General features: G+C 37.0%; 1 protein-coding gene across 6 annotated transcripts in view; it reads right to left on the reverse strand.

Annotated features, from left to right (window-relative positions):
- The window catches only part of LOC106094643 (microtubule-associated serine/threonine-protein kinase 4), a 93,557-nt gene that overhangs the window by 25,921 nt on the left and 54,011 nt on the right, over window positions 1–13,625 (reverse strand). The window lies entirely within an intron of this gene.

The raw sequence follows: 13,625 nt of genomic DNA on the forward strand, positions 1-13,625 counted from the left end.
ATCTGTCAAAAGTGTTATTAGTCAAAAGAAACTACCTTGAATGGCAAATGCCGTAAATGCAAATGTCAACGTGGTTTTAGAAATAAACGTTGCTTTACAATTTATCTTTTCAAACTGTTTTTGTTGCTTATGTGTGGAACATCGGATCAAAAAAAAAAACATCGTTTAAAAATCTTAAGGCCGAAACAGAATTAGCGCGTTGAGCTTTGTTTTTGAGCGTCGTGTTTCACAAATGCATCTATGCACACAAGTCCCACAAAAACAACGCGAAAAAAGTTAAAAAATTTCAGCTTTGACGCTTAAAAGCAAACGTCATTTTGTGCTGACATACGTGCAGAAGTGTTGTAGTCGTCAAAGTTAAAAATTGTTTGACTTTTGCGAGTTGATTTTTTGACATTTGTTTGCAGAGTTGGATTTTTGACACGACGCTCTTAAAAGCCCTTATCTGCTTAGGCCTTTAAGCCTAGTACTGACTTCGACTTTTCAGCCGAACAACACTCAAAACGCAATATAAAAAAAGGAGACAAAGATAATGCGAACACATTCCGTACAAATGGTACTGAGTTCTATGAGCAAAATAGTAGCGACATGTAGCTGCATCAGGATAAATTTCGCACAATTTTGATTGCAAATGTAATTAAAAGCTCACGAAATGCGCCGAATCAACTCTGCTTCATACTGTTGTCTTTGTTGTGTGTTCTGACAAAGAAAAAAAAAATCCTTCGGATTTCGCAATAATTTAATAGACATTTTTGCAATTTTAGAGAAGCAATTGACATTTATGGCGATTTCGATTCTAAAAAAATAATGTTACAACAACTGTTCGCGTGAGAATACCTTTTTAAATCGGCCTTGCAATGCATCTAACATGCCAATAGCTAAATAAAACGCGTTCACTTTCCATTTTGTATATATTGTATTTTTTTTTTTGACATTTTAACACATTCAACATATTTTGTCTTCTTCTTCTGTTCAAATAAAATTTTGAATAATAGCCGCTGATTTTAAGTGCGACATTTGCTGTGTTTTATTTGTATAAATAATTGTCTTAAATTTTATTTTACCATTCACAATAGAGGTATTTCTGCAAGTGGCCACAATTATTTGTAAAAAACATATGTTGGCAATCCTGACAACAGATATCCCACATAAGCCAGCACTGGTAATTCATCCAGAACTTCGTTGGCCTGGATGGATGTCATTTTCATTCAAATTTCATTGCACTGCACTATATAGTAATAAAATAAAACACTGCTATACTCTACCGTAGACTTGGCAGGGTGTAAGAAATGCTACATTTTTCCACTCTCTGCAGGCAACACCATTTGAAACTAACACTACACCCGGCGGTGGGGTTAAATTTTTTTGGATGAACGAACACAAAATTCCGATTTCAGTGTAACATGTCGAGAAAATGTTACAGCAAAACAGAAATAAAACAAATTGTACCCAGCTGTTCGCATGGCCTCACCATATAAATGCATCCTGTAACAATGATACCATATTTTACGACAGCAGGTCACATGCTTCTAGTCTATCAACATTTTATTGTTACTATTTTTTCTAATTCATGTTTTAATATTGTCCCCTATAGCAATGCATAAATATCGCCTTATAGAGTATCTTATACATTCGTTATATATTGGTTTACGTGATGTTATTGGCAAAACACCTTGCCATCATCATATGGACTTTTTCCTTATTTATTTAATTTCCATGATTTGTATGCCTTTGGGAAATCCAACATGTGTTGTCGGGGGTGTGTACATTGCCACTATATTGCGTTTTGATTTTTTTTTGTTTTTTGTATTTACTGTTCCATCGTCAATTTTTAAACAGTAATTTTCATTAATAATTAAGGAACTTTTTTCTTAAGAAGCCAATGAGGACCTCCGCTTTATACAAACTTTAAGTTATTTCTCATTTCAGCTAAGGGCCTAATTCTCGCATTTGCTATCGAGCGAATTTTCGTTCGAAGATTAATTCCGTCCTGTAAGTACATGTTTTATCATGGCTTTCGATTAGATCTGGCAAACTATCGATAATCGCAACATTCGATAGTTTTAATAATAAATATCGATAGTATCAAAACTATCGTTAATTTCCCATTAGTAAAAATCAGAAATCAGGATATCGATATATATAGAAGCAATATCAATGCACAGACCATTTAAAACCAAGGTTAATAAAGCCAGTTGGAAGTCATGAGAGAAATCGTTGAACAAAATGCTAGCCTAATCGGATGAAAATTGCGCCCTTTATAGTAGAGCTGGCAAAATATCGATGGCACTATCGATATTAAATTTTTTGGCTGAATATCGATTGATATTTTTCCGATGGATACTATAGCGAAAGCAAAAGTTAAAATTTTTACAAAACTTAACAAAAATAAGCAATCCGACACTGAATGTGTCCTTTAAGATACATTGCGCCAATAGAGGGCACAATTTTCATCCGAATACACTAACATTTTGTACAATGATTTCACTCATGACTTCCAACTGACTTTATTAACCTTGGTTTTATTTGGTATGTGCATTGATATTTTTTCTAAATAAATCGATCTCCGGATTTTAACATCTCATTTTCGTTTGAAATATAGGTGATGGGAAATTAACGATAGTATCGACACTATCGATATTTGTTATTGAAACTATCGAAAATATCGAAAGTTGCGATTATCGATAGTTTGTCAGCTCTACTCTATAGCCGCAATGTAAGATACATTTCAGGATACGTTCAGTGTCGGATTGCTTATTTTTGTTTAGTTTTGCAAACAATTTAACTCTTGCGATAGTATCTATCGGAAAAAAATCAATCGATAATCAGTCAAAAAATTAAATATCGATATTTTGCCAGCTCTACTTTTGATCGAAATTTGTCAAAATTTTATCGATTTCGGGGAAGAAAAATTGATACGCCGAGCATATTTTGGTATCTCAAAGGTAAACAAAGCAAATGGTGGCTTTTAAAAAAAATTTTTACTACTTAAAAAATAATTAAAATACGTTCTAAACAATATGCCATTTTTTTATAACGATGTATTACTGTTTTTACACTATAAATTGCTGTTTTATGCGAAACAGAACAAAAAATATGTAGATTACATCGACTCTAGCACAGCCAACCAACGGTGCTTGTCTGATGTTTCGGGCAGGCACAGGGAGAACAACAGCCAAAGTACAATAGGATAAAGTCAGAACTTTTTGAAAAGCACAAACTTATTTTTTGTCCAATTTAGGGGACCAAATATGTGAATATATTATTGGGTTGCCCAAAAAGTAAATGCGGATTTTTTAAAAGAAAATAAATCCATTTTTAATAAAACTTAGAATGAACTTTAATCAAATATACTTTTTTAACTTTTTTTCTAAAGCAAGCTAAAAGTAACACCTGATAACTGACAGAAGAAAGAATGCAATTACAGAGTCACAAGCTGTGAAAAAATTTGTCAAAGCCGACTATATGAAAATTCCGCAATTACTTTTTGGGCAACCCAATATAATTATAGTCTTATTTTATGAAATAAATACTTCGATGTCCTATTTTTAGCCTAGTTTCTTGAAAATTGACGAAAATTTGTTATTTGCGATAGGCACATTGCTGCGGACAAAAACTCGCTCATATCTATTCGAAGTTTCGAATGGAGTTAATCGATAACGGATGCCGTAATGCGAAACTCGATTGTTATAAGTCGATTGCGAATGCGAGAATTAGGTCCAGAAGATACCACAACACCAATCATAGTATGACGCGTTCGGTGACTTGTCTCTTCAACTAGTACACGGTCAGATTATGATGTATGCTGATGACGTGCAGATTTTCCAAAGCGCCTTTGTGGACCATGTAGACAACTGCATAAGTAAACTTAGGGCGGACCTACTTTGCGTTTATGACTGGGCGACTGCAAATGGTTTGTTGTTAAACCTAAGTAAGTCCAAATGTTTGATTGTTCATAAAAACAAAAAATTTCACTATGCGACAGGATTGATACTGCATACAGTGCGAATAACTTAGGCGTGGTTTTTAACAGTTCTTTGAGGTGGTCCGATCATGCTAACATTGCAGCCGGGCAGACTTATACAAAATTTCGTGCTTTATAAATCGCACACTCTTTTACACCCATAAATATCCGAATTCTTCTGACGAAAACATTCCTAGTTCCAGGGTTGATATATGGTTGTGAACTTTTTTCGAATTGTGATTATTCGAGCCTCCGCAAATTGATTATAGCTTTTAACAGCATAGTGCGTTATGTGTATGGTTTAAATAGGACTCAGCATGTTTCGCAATATGTAGATACCCTATTTGGAATTAGTTTCAACAATCTTCGAAATACCAGATCATTAATATTCTTACATAAGGTTATTGTGGAAAAGAAAACCAGATATTTGTTAGAGAGACTGACAAAGTTAATATCTTTTAGAAGACGGTGCCGGTATGTCTGAACGATAGTTTTATATGAGCAACATACGTCTTTGAAATAATCTATCACAGGATATTCAATGCATCAGCAACACGATTACTTTTAAACAAGTAAACCCCCTTTCGTCACAATCCGGTGAAAATTGGATAAATTATGCACGAAAATTCGGCACAGACATTGAGTGGTCGAATGAATATAACTGTTGAATTTTGTATTTAAAATTTCAACAAAATCGTGTAATAAGTAAAGCTTATATGAGCTTCAGACTCTTTAACGGCACATCGGTCTAAATGACCGATGTGCCGTTAAATCTAAATACAGTCCGATCTTTACCATATCTGGTCTATATGGCAGCTATATCTAAATATAGTGCGATCTGAACCATATTTGGGTCCTTTGTTAGGAGGTATAAAACTACTCACTGTTTCAAATCGGCGAAATCGGAAAAAATAGCGAAATCGATAAAAAAAAAGCTTTTATGGGCTTCAAACCCGGCAGAACGGTTTATATGGCAGCTATATCTAAATATAGTGCGGTTTGAACCATATTTGGGTCCTATGTTAGGAGGCATATAACTACTCACTTTCAAATTTCTGCGAAATCGGTTAAAAAATAAAGTTTTTATGGGCTTCAGGCCCTTAATCGGGAGATCGGTCTGTATGGCAGCTATATCTAAATATAGTCCGATCTGAACCACATTTAGGTCAGATGTCGGGAGGATTAAAATAACTCACTGTTTCAAATTTCAGCGAAATTGGGTAATCATTGGGTATCTCAATTTTTGAAGGCTGTAGAGTGATTACAACAGACGGACGGACAAACGGATAGACGGACCGATACACGGACATCGTTAAATCGTCTTAGAATTTTACGACGATCCGAAATATATATACTGTGTAGGGTTGGAAATTGATATTTCGATGTGTTGCAAACGGAATGACTAAATGAATATACCCCCTATCCTACGGTGGTGCGTATAAAAACGGCTTAATAAATTTATCTCATAGTTAACCGATTTTTCATTTCTTGAAATTTTTTGAAACTTTAATTTATAATTTATCTGTGCTTTTGTTAAATGTACAATTACATATGGCTTTTTTTACACTGTTTTGTTATTGTGAACCTACTTTAGTCGGATGTATCATATAGCAATAAATCTATACTCTACTTATAAATAAGATTATTATCTTGATGTGTAGACAATAAATCCATAAACAAATAAAATAAATTTGTTTGTTGCTCTAATGATTTTTTTCATTGTCACTTTTCGAGTTTTCCATCCGCATGGAGGCCACCGTAGCGCAGAGGTTAGCATGCCCGCCTATGACGCTGAACGCTTGACCATAAGACAAAATTTTCAGCGGTGGTTTTCCCCCCCTAATGCTGGCAACATTTGTGAGTTACTATGCCATGTAAAACTTCTCTGCAAAGAGGCGTCGCACTGCGGCACGCCTCTCCGACTCGGCTATTAAAAAGGAGGACCCTTATCATTGAGCTTAAACTCGAATCGGACTGCACTCATTTATGTGTGAGAAGTTTGCCCCTGTTCCTTTGTGGAATGTTCATGGGCAAAATTTGCAATTTGCATCCGCACATGGCCGAGCTGTTCAATATACGTACTGCTCTTTGCTCAGTCATAATAAGAATGTGTCTATGCCAGTGACGAGCATACAATTGCAATTATTTGCAAGCACATAGGCTTGCTTGGAATTATTTTCTCTTGAACGTGCACAGTAATGTGCAATTGTGTGAGTATGTGTGTGAGAATGTGTCTATGCCAGTGACGAGCACGAACAATTGCAATTATTTGCAAGCCCATGGGCCTACTTGAGATTTCATGTATACGCACAAAGTAATGTACAATAAAGAAGAAAGGCGGAATAAGATAAATTTCGCCACAAATTCTGCACGCCTATCCCTTGTAGACCAGAAAAGGAAGTGGAAACTGCGGAGGATATAGACATAGGGGTCAAGCGGATCACGAAGGCTCTAAATGACTCGTTTGTGTCAGCATGTCCTAACGTCAAGTCAAGCCATGGTGAACCCCAGAGCTGGTTGGTCCAAGGAAGGACTGCAAAAAACTCTTCAAAAGAGCAAAAAAAAAGATATAAGGGCGAGCTGAGAAAGGCTCAGAAAAACTCCTGCGTAAAATTCTGCAGCTCTATGGAAGATAGATCTGATGTCTCTAGGCTAAAGAAGATTCTGTCCTCGAGACTTTTTACGATGGGGTTTATTCAGAAGTCAGAGAATGCATGGACAACATGTAGTGATAAAACACTAGAACAACTCGTTGATACACATTTCCCGGGAAATTCTCCAACGGACAACGTGGCTCCAGAAGTGGTTGTCACTGGTATGCATTCGTCGAAGGTTATTAGCGAAATTGTGTCTGAACCGAAAATCCTTTAGGCGATAAGAAGTTACGACTCCTTTAAGTCACCAGCCCCCGATGAGAGAGATATACTCCGCTTGTATCAGAATGTCATATATATCTGTGGGATGGAGGGACACAAAGGTCATTTTCATTCTGAAAGCAGGAAAACCTTACCACACGAAGGCGAAAGATTTTCATCCTATTGATCTGTCATCCTTTATGCTGAAGACTCTTGAGAGGTTGATACAAACATATCTTAGGGCAAAGATCCCCGGAAATAGCCTGTCGTGGCAACACTGCATGCATACAATAAAGGCAATCTACTGAAACAGCCCTTCAACCCAACAACCTAGGGTTCCCTCGCTGTCGAGGATTAAACAATGGTAGCATTTCTAAACATTGAAGGTACTTTCAATAATATTAAACCGACGTCAATTATGAAGGAGTTGGAGTTTCTAGGCATCAAGATTGAAGGTTAATTACGACAGGCTTGGGATCTGTGAATCTAAACAGATGGGTCAGCAGAGGAACACCTCAAGGAGGCGTACTGTCTTCTCTACTTTGGAATATAGCCATTAACAATATATTATTGTATCTTGAAGAAAAAGTCGTCAAAGTGGTCGCCTATGGTGATGACGTGGCAATTGCGGTTAGGGGAAAGTTTTCCAGCTCTCTAAGAGATACTTCAGGAAGCTCTACGTGCAACAGCGAAGTGGGCTACCGAAAGTGGTCTAGTTATAAATCCGTACAAGACAGAAATAGTTCTCTTCAGCAGGAGATACAAGTTGCCTCCAGTGGCAACTGTCGCCTTGGGAGGAGAGAATGTTCCATTTATAGAAAGCACAAAATACCTGGGTGTTTTGCTGGACAGGAAATTGAACCTCAAACCCAACATTTTGGAAAGGACAAGAAAGGCAACTCTTGCCCTATACACCTGCAAAGAGAGCCATTGGCAAAAGTTTGGGGGTTTAGACCGCGTGTCATGCATTGGGTGTATACTGCAGTTGTCAGACCTATAATGCTATATGGTGTTGTGGTCTGGTGGACGGCACTTCAAAAGTCCACCTACTGCTCAATACTTAGCCGGATCCAAAGGATGGCTTGTTTGTGCATCACAGCCGCACTGGGGACGATACCATCTGATGCACTGAATTTATGCCTCTGGACATTGGTGCTAGACAAATTGCAGCGACCACTGCCGTGAGGTTAAGGAAGTTTGCTCAGTGGTCATGTGGCGGCTACGGACACTGTGTAATCCTTGATACAATATCCGATGTTCCAGGCAGTTTGGATTACACCCTTTCTGAGGCGCTTTTTGATAAAAAAAAAGTACCGTACCACTATTCCTGAAAAATCCGATTGGAACTACGATATCCCTGGTAACAGAAGTTACATAGACTGGTCATATCGAAAAGATTACCCGACCACTACAGTGTGTATCAAGCGGAGATCCTTGAAATTAAGGAATTTGTGGAATGGCTAAGGTATAATGTCATTACGACCATTGGCATAAATATCTTCTCAGACAGCCAGGCAGCCATTAAATCGCTGGAGAATGTATTTCTGAACACAAAAACCGCCCTTGAATGTGGCAGATTTTTTAACGAGATGGCTGAACAGTTCAAAATTCACCTGTTCTGGGTGCCGGGCCACAGAGATATCCCAGGGAATTGTAAAGCAGACGAGCTTGCGCGACTAGGAACTACCCTATACACTCCAGGGATACTGGAATCTGTGGCTATGCCTCTAGCGACATGTAAGCTAAGATTTCCAGGCCCGAAGGACAACGAATAATAGATGGTCACAAAGAGGGGGTTGTGAGCATTCCAAAACCATGCGGCCTAATCTAGACTTGAACAGGTCTATCGCTTTGCTGTCTATAATCTCATCGTCTTCGATGTCCTCACAGCTTCTGCAAAAGTCGTTGCTGGCAACCTTCAGTCTGTCTGAGACGCAGGAGCATTTCCTGCCGACACTTATACCAGACATGAACCAACTTAGGGGAGTGGTATTGAAAACAATGCAGGATTTTGTAAGTAGCATGGAATTCCTAACTTACAATTTTCTTTTTAGAGGTTACTTTATAGTTTTTAGAGCGCACAACAAGCCGATTACTGGCTTAGGTGTATGTCCATACTGGCATGGGGCGGAATAATATCTGCACCCTCTTTTCAACCTAACCTTCTCGTAGGCTGAGCTGCTAAAGGGTTTACAATAAACAAAAATGTTACGTTTATAACTAACATTTGCTATGTTGAAGCGAAACCTTACTCGGTTACAATAAAGAAAAAAATCTTCGTGACAACAATATTTTGTTTGTCGTAATAATGACCGAAACGTTTTATTTTTTTGCGTGCAGTACCCAGAGGTAACTTGTCGTTATAATGTTTCGGTGCATTTTTATACCCACCACCGAAGGATGGGGGTATATTAATTTTGTCATTCCGTTTGCAACACATCGAAATATCCATTTCCGACCCTATAAAGTATATATATTCTAGATCAGCGTAAAAATCTAAGACGATCTAGACATGTCCGTCTGTTGAAATCACGCTAGTCTTTAAAAATAGAGATATTGAGCTGAAATTTGGTACAGATTCTTTTTTTGTTCATAAGCAGGTTAAGTTCGAAGATGGGCTATATCGGACTATATCTTGATATAGCCCCCATATAGACCGATCCGCCGATTTAGGGTCTAACGCCCATAAAAGCCACATTTATTATCCGATTTGGCTAAAATTTGGGACAGTGAGTTATGTTAGGCCCTTCGACTTCCTTCGTCAATTAGGACCAGATCGGTTCAGATTTGGATATAGCTGCCATACAGACCGATCCTCCGATTTAGGATCTAAGGACCATAAAAGCCACATTTATTATCCGATTTTGCTGAAATTTGGGACAGTGAGTTCTCTTAGGCCCTTCGACATCTTTTTTCAATTTGGCTCAAATCGGTTCAGATTTGGATATAGCTGCCATATAGACCGATTTCTTGATCTAAGGTTTTTGGGCCATAAAATGCTCATTTGTTGTCCGATGTCGCCGAAATTCGGGACAGTGAGTTAAGTTAAGCCCCTAGACATACTTCTGCAATATCGCACAAATCGGTCCAGATTTGGATATAGCGCCATATAGACCGATATCTACGTTTTAGGTTTTGGGGCCATAAAAGACGCATTTATCGTCCAATGTCGCTGAAATTTGAGACAGTGAGTTTAGTTAGGCTCTTCGACGTCCTTCTTCAATTTTGCCCAGATCGGTCCAGATTTGAATAAAGCTGCCATATAGACCGATCTCTCGATTTAAGGTTTTGGGCCCATAAAAGAGGCATTTATTGTCCGATTTCGCCGAAATTTGGGAAAGTGCTTTGTGTCAGGCTCTTCGATCGGTCCAGATTTGGATATAGCTGCCATGTAGACCGATATCTCCATTTAAAGTCTTGGCCTCATAAAAGGCGCATTTATAAACCGATTTCACTGAAATTTGACACAGTGACTTATGTTAGGCTTTTCGACATCCGTGTCGTATATGGTTCAGATCGGTTTATTTTTAGATATAACTACTGTACTTATTAGTATTTGGTCCAAATCGGAACATATTTTGATATAACTGATATAAGAAATAAATTATGGAATTTTCACCGAATTTTGATGAAAGGTGTTTTACATATATACCCGAATATATAACCAAAGTTCGGCCCGGCCGAACTTAACGCCTTGTTATTTTTCAAGTTTTTATATATTTTTTTTTCTTCTAAAACTAAAAACAAAACAATCACAATTCCACATCAATTGTTCGCTATAAACAGCCATTGTCTTTTAATTGACAAGAGAGAAAAGTTTTTCTTTCCGAAGATAAAAAGAAGATACATTTTGTACAAGAAAGACAAAAAAGGTAAACATGTTGCCTAAACTGATTCAACTACCAAGGACAAACTTTGTAAAACATTGGTGATTTTTTGCAACAAAAAAAAAATCAATTAAATTGATTAAATTTTCTGAGCTATAAATTTAATAAAAAAAAATGATTATATCACCATTCCAATAAATATGTGAACAGCTCTGTTGATAAATAAAAATAACAATGACTTGTCATTGTCTTCTACTGTACTGCAGACAGAACAAGCATCTTTGTATAATTAATTACCTGCATGTTTCATATATTTATTAGTATATCATACAATATTTTAATTAGATGGGTGTTAATTGTTTATAGCTTTATTGCCTCTTCTTCTTCTTCTCATCTCCTTTATTGCTATGTCACAATGATTTTTGTTTCATTTATCACGTCCGCATTGGTTTAATTTTAAAATGCATGAATTGACGGGTGGAGACAAGCTTTGTCAATTACAGACAATGAACTTTAAGAGCATCGCATCCACACTTTCTTTTCGCAGAAACCAAAAGTTAGTTAGTGAAAGTCCAACGATTTTCATAAACAGGAAGAACTCTAGTTATGAATTTGCTCTGGAATGCCACTGCAGGTACCTAAGGTTTGACTAGACATTTTAGTTTATAATATGTATTAGCTTTTCCATCAAGCAATAATGCAAACCAACTTCGTTGCATGCCTTATTTGACTTCTACTATCAAATAACCGTCCGTCATTAACAAACTAAAATTCATTAAAAAATTCTGGACAGAGCCCGTTCCGCTGCTCCCTCTTTTACTCTTGCAAATGTTGCCCATGAACTTTCCACTAAGGAACAGGAGCAAACTTCTCACATATCAATGAGTGCAGTGTGATTCAAGTTTAAGCTCATTGATAAGGGGCCTCCTTTTTGTAGCCGAGTCCGAACGGCGTGCCGCAGTGCGACACCTCTTTGGAGAGAAGTTTTACATGGCATAGTACCTCACGAATGTTGCTAGCATTAGGAGCGGAAAACTACCGCTGAAAATTTTTTCTGATGGTCTCGCCAGGAGTCGAACCCATGCGTTCAGCATCATAGGCGGACATGCTAATCACTGCGCTACGGTGGCCTCCGCTTTTACTTTATATGGAACAAAAATATCCTTTGCAAATTTATTTTCGACAATTAAAAAGCTTTTAGTAAAATACCATGCTACGAAAAATAGAAAATGTATATCGCTTGACTAATAGCATAACAATATAAATGCCTTTATCTGAATCCCATGCTATCTTTATTGGTCTACGAATTCGCTCGAAGGGTTTAGGGTCATTTAAGTTTGGAAGTTTGATATACTTAACTCTTAAAAGACTTTATTTGAGCCCGAAGTTCCCAAGGGGATTTTGGGAGTGGTGGTAGTTGGTGGGTTGGGAGGGTTGTGTGGACTCCCGAAAGTGGTTATGATTTTCGTGCTCTACTTTCAAATACCTCTCATTTTAGCCTAATATTGTCATGATCGGTAAATATGTATACCCCATTTAGGGGTGTTTTCGGGGGGTGAGGAGGTCCCCCAGACACTTAGCCCGAAAAACAATATAAGCATCGTGCTCTATTGTCATATACCTATATCTCATATCTTTGAACCCTATATTGTCATAAACCTCAAAATTGGATATCAAATTCGTTTTCTAATTTCGAATACGATTCATTTAAGCGCCTTATTGCAAAATCAGCAAACATGACCGGTTTGGGGTATGAACCCTAAAAACTATTGGGTTGCCCAAAAAGTAATTGCGGATTTTTTAAAAGAAAGTTTATGCATTTTTAATAAAACTTAGAATGAACTTTAATCAAATATACTTTTTTTACACTTTTTTTCTAAAGCAAGCTAAAAGTAACAGCTGATAACTGACAGAAGAAAGAATGCAATTACAGAGTCACAAGCTGTGAAAAAATTTTTCAACGCCGACTATATGAAAAATCCGCAAGATAAGCACAAACATTTCTTCATAATACTCGGCCTGCTGATGTAAGAATCATCAAAACAAACAAAAGAAAAAAAGATAATCAATAAACATATGAGGTCACCGTCATCAGCACATCGGCTTAGTAAAAAATATAATAAGAATTTATAAAATAAAAGACATTATACATTTAATTCTTCAAAATGTCCACCTTCTGTGCCTTACCCCAATACCATAACCATTTAAGACAGGCGACAGAGAAGTACATTTTTGTCTTGTCTTGGTTTTAGTTTTTTGGCTGTGTTCTTACAACACCTAAAGAGAAGGTAAAGGCATCAATACCCAGATAGGAAATAATGAATGCCAAACCGGCAACCAAGTTTAAAACTGAAGAATAATGAAAAAAAAAAAAATAATAATAATAATCATAACAATAACATTGTGCGAATGTGAGTTTTTTAACCTCCGATAAGAGAACTTTGCGGAAAATTAAAAATTGTTGCCATACAATAACTGACAAACGTACGGTCAACAGATGTGATTGTCCCAGAGCAGATTGTGATGATGTGCACGAGTTGAAATGTTATTCACACATAAAAGAACAGCACTAAGAATCCCGCCATAGGGTATATGCAATTTAAAACTTTGGGACAAAGAAAAATCTCCCTCACAATACTAAAAATTAAAGACTTTTTCCTTGATCGAAGAATTTTTGTACTGATTTCGAGTCGAAGAAGTCTTCAAAATATTTTTATCTGTGTATGCTATGGAATTAAGCCCATTCAACCTTACCTTAGAGGAAAATAAGCCTCTTAAGTTTACATATAAGCAATATCAATGCGGTGTTCACCGGACAGTGGCCTCTTCGTGCTCATAAACAACGAATGGCTTTAACCTATCCTATATAATGACTTCTGTAGAAATGAGGAAGATTTTTTTTGTTTTTTAATTTTCTGCTAAATTCATATCTATTGGGTTACCCAAAAAGTAATTGCGGATTTTCCATATAGTCGGCGT

This window comes from Stomoxys calcitrans, chromosome 1 (genome assembly GCF_963082655.1).
Source record: "Stomoxys calcitrans chromosome 1, idStoCalc2.1, whole genome shotgun sequence".
NCBI classification, from domain to species: Eukaryota; Metazoa; Arthropoda; class Insecta; order Diptera; family Muscidae; genus Stomoxys; species Stomoxys calcitrans.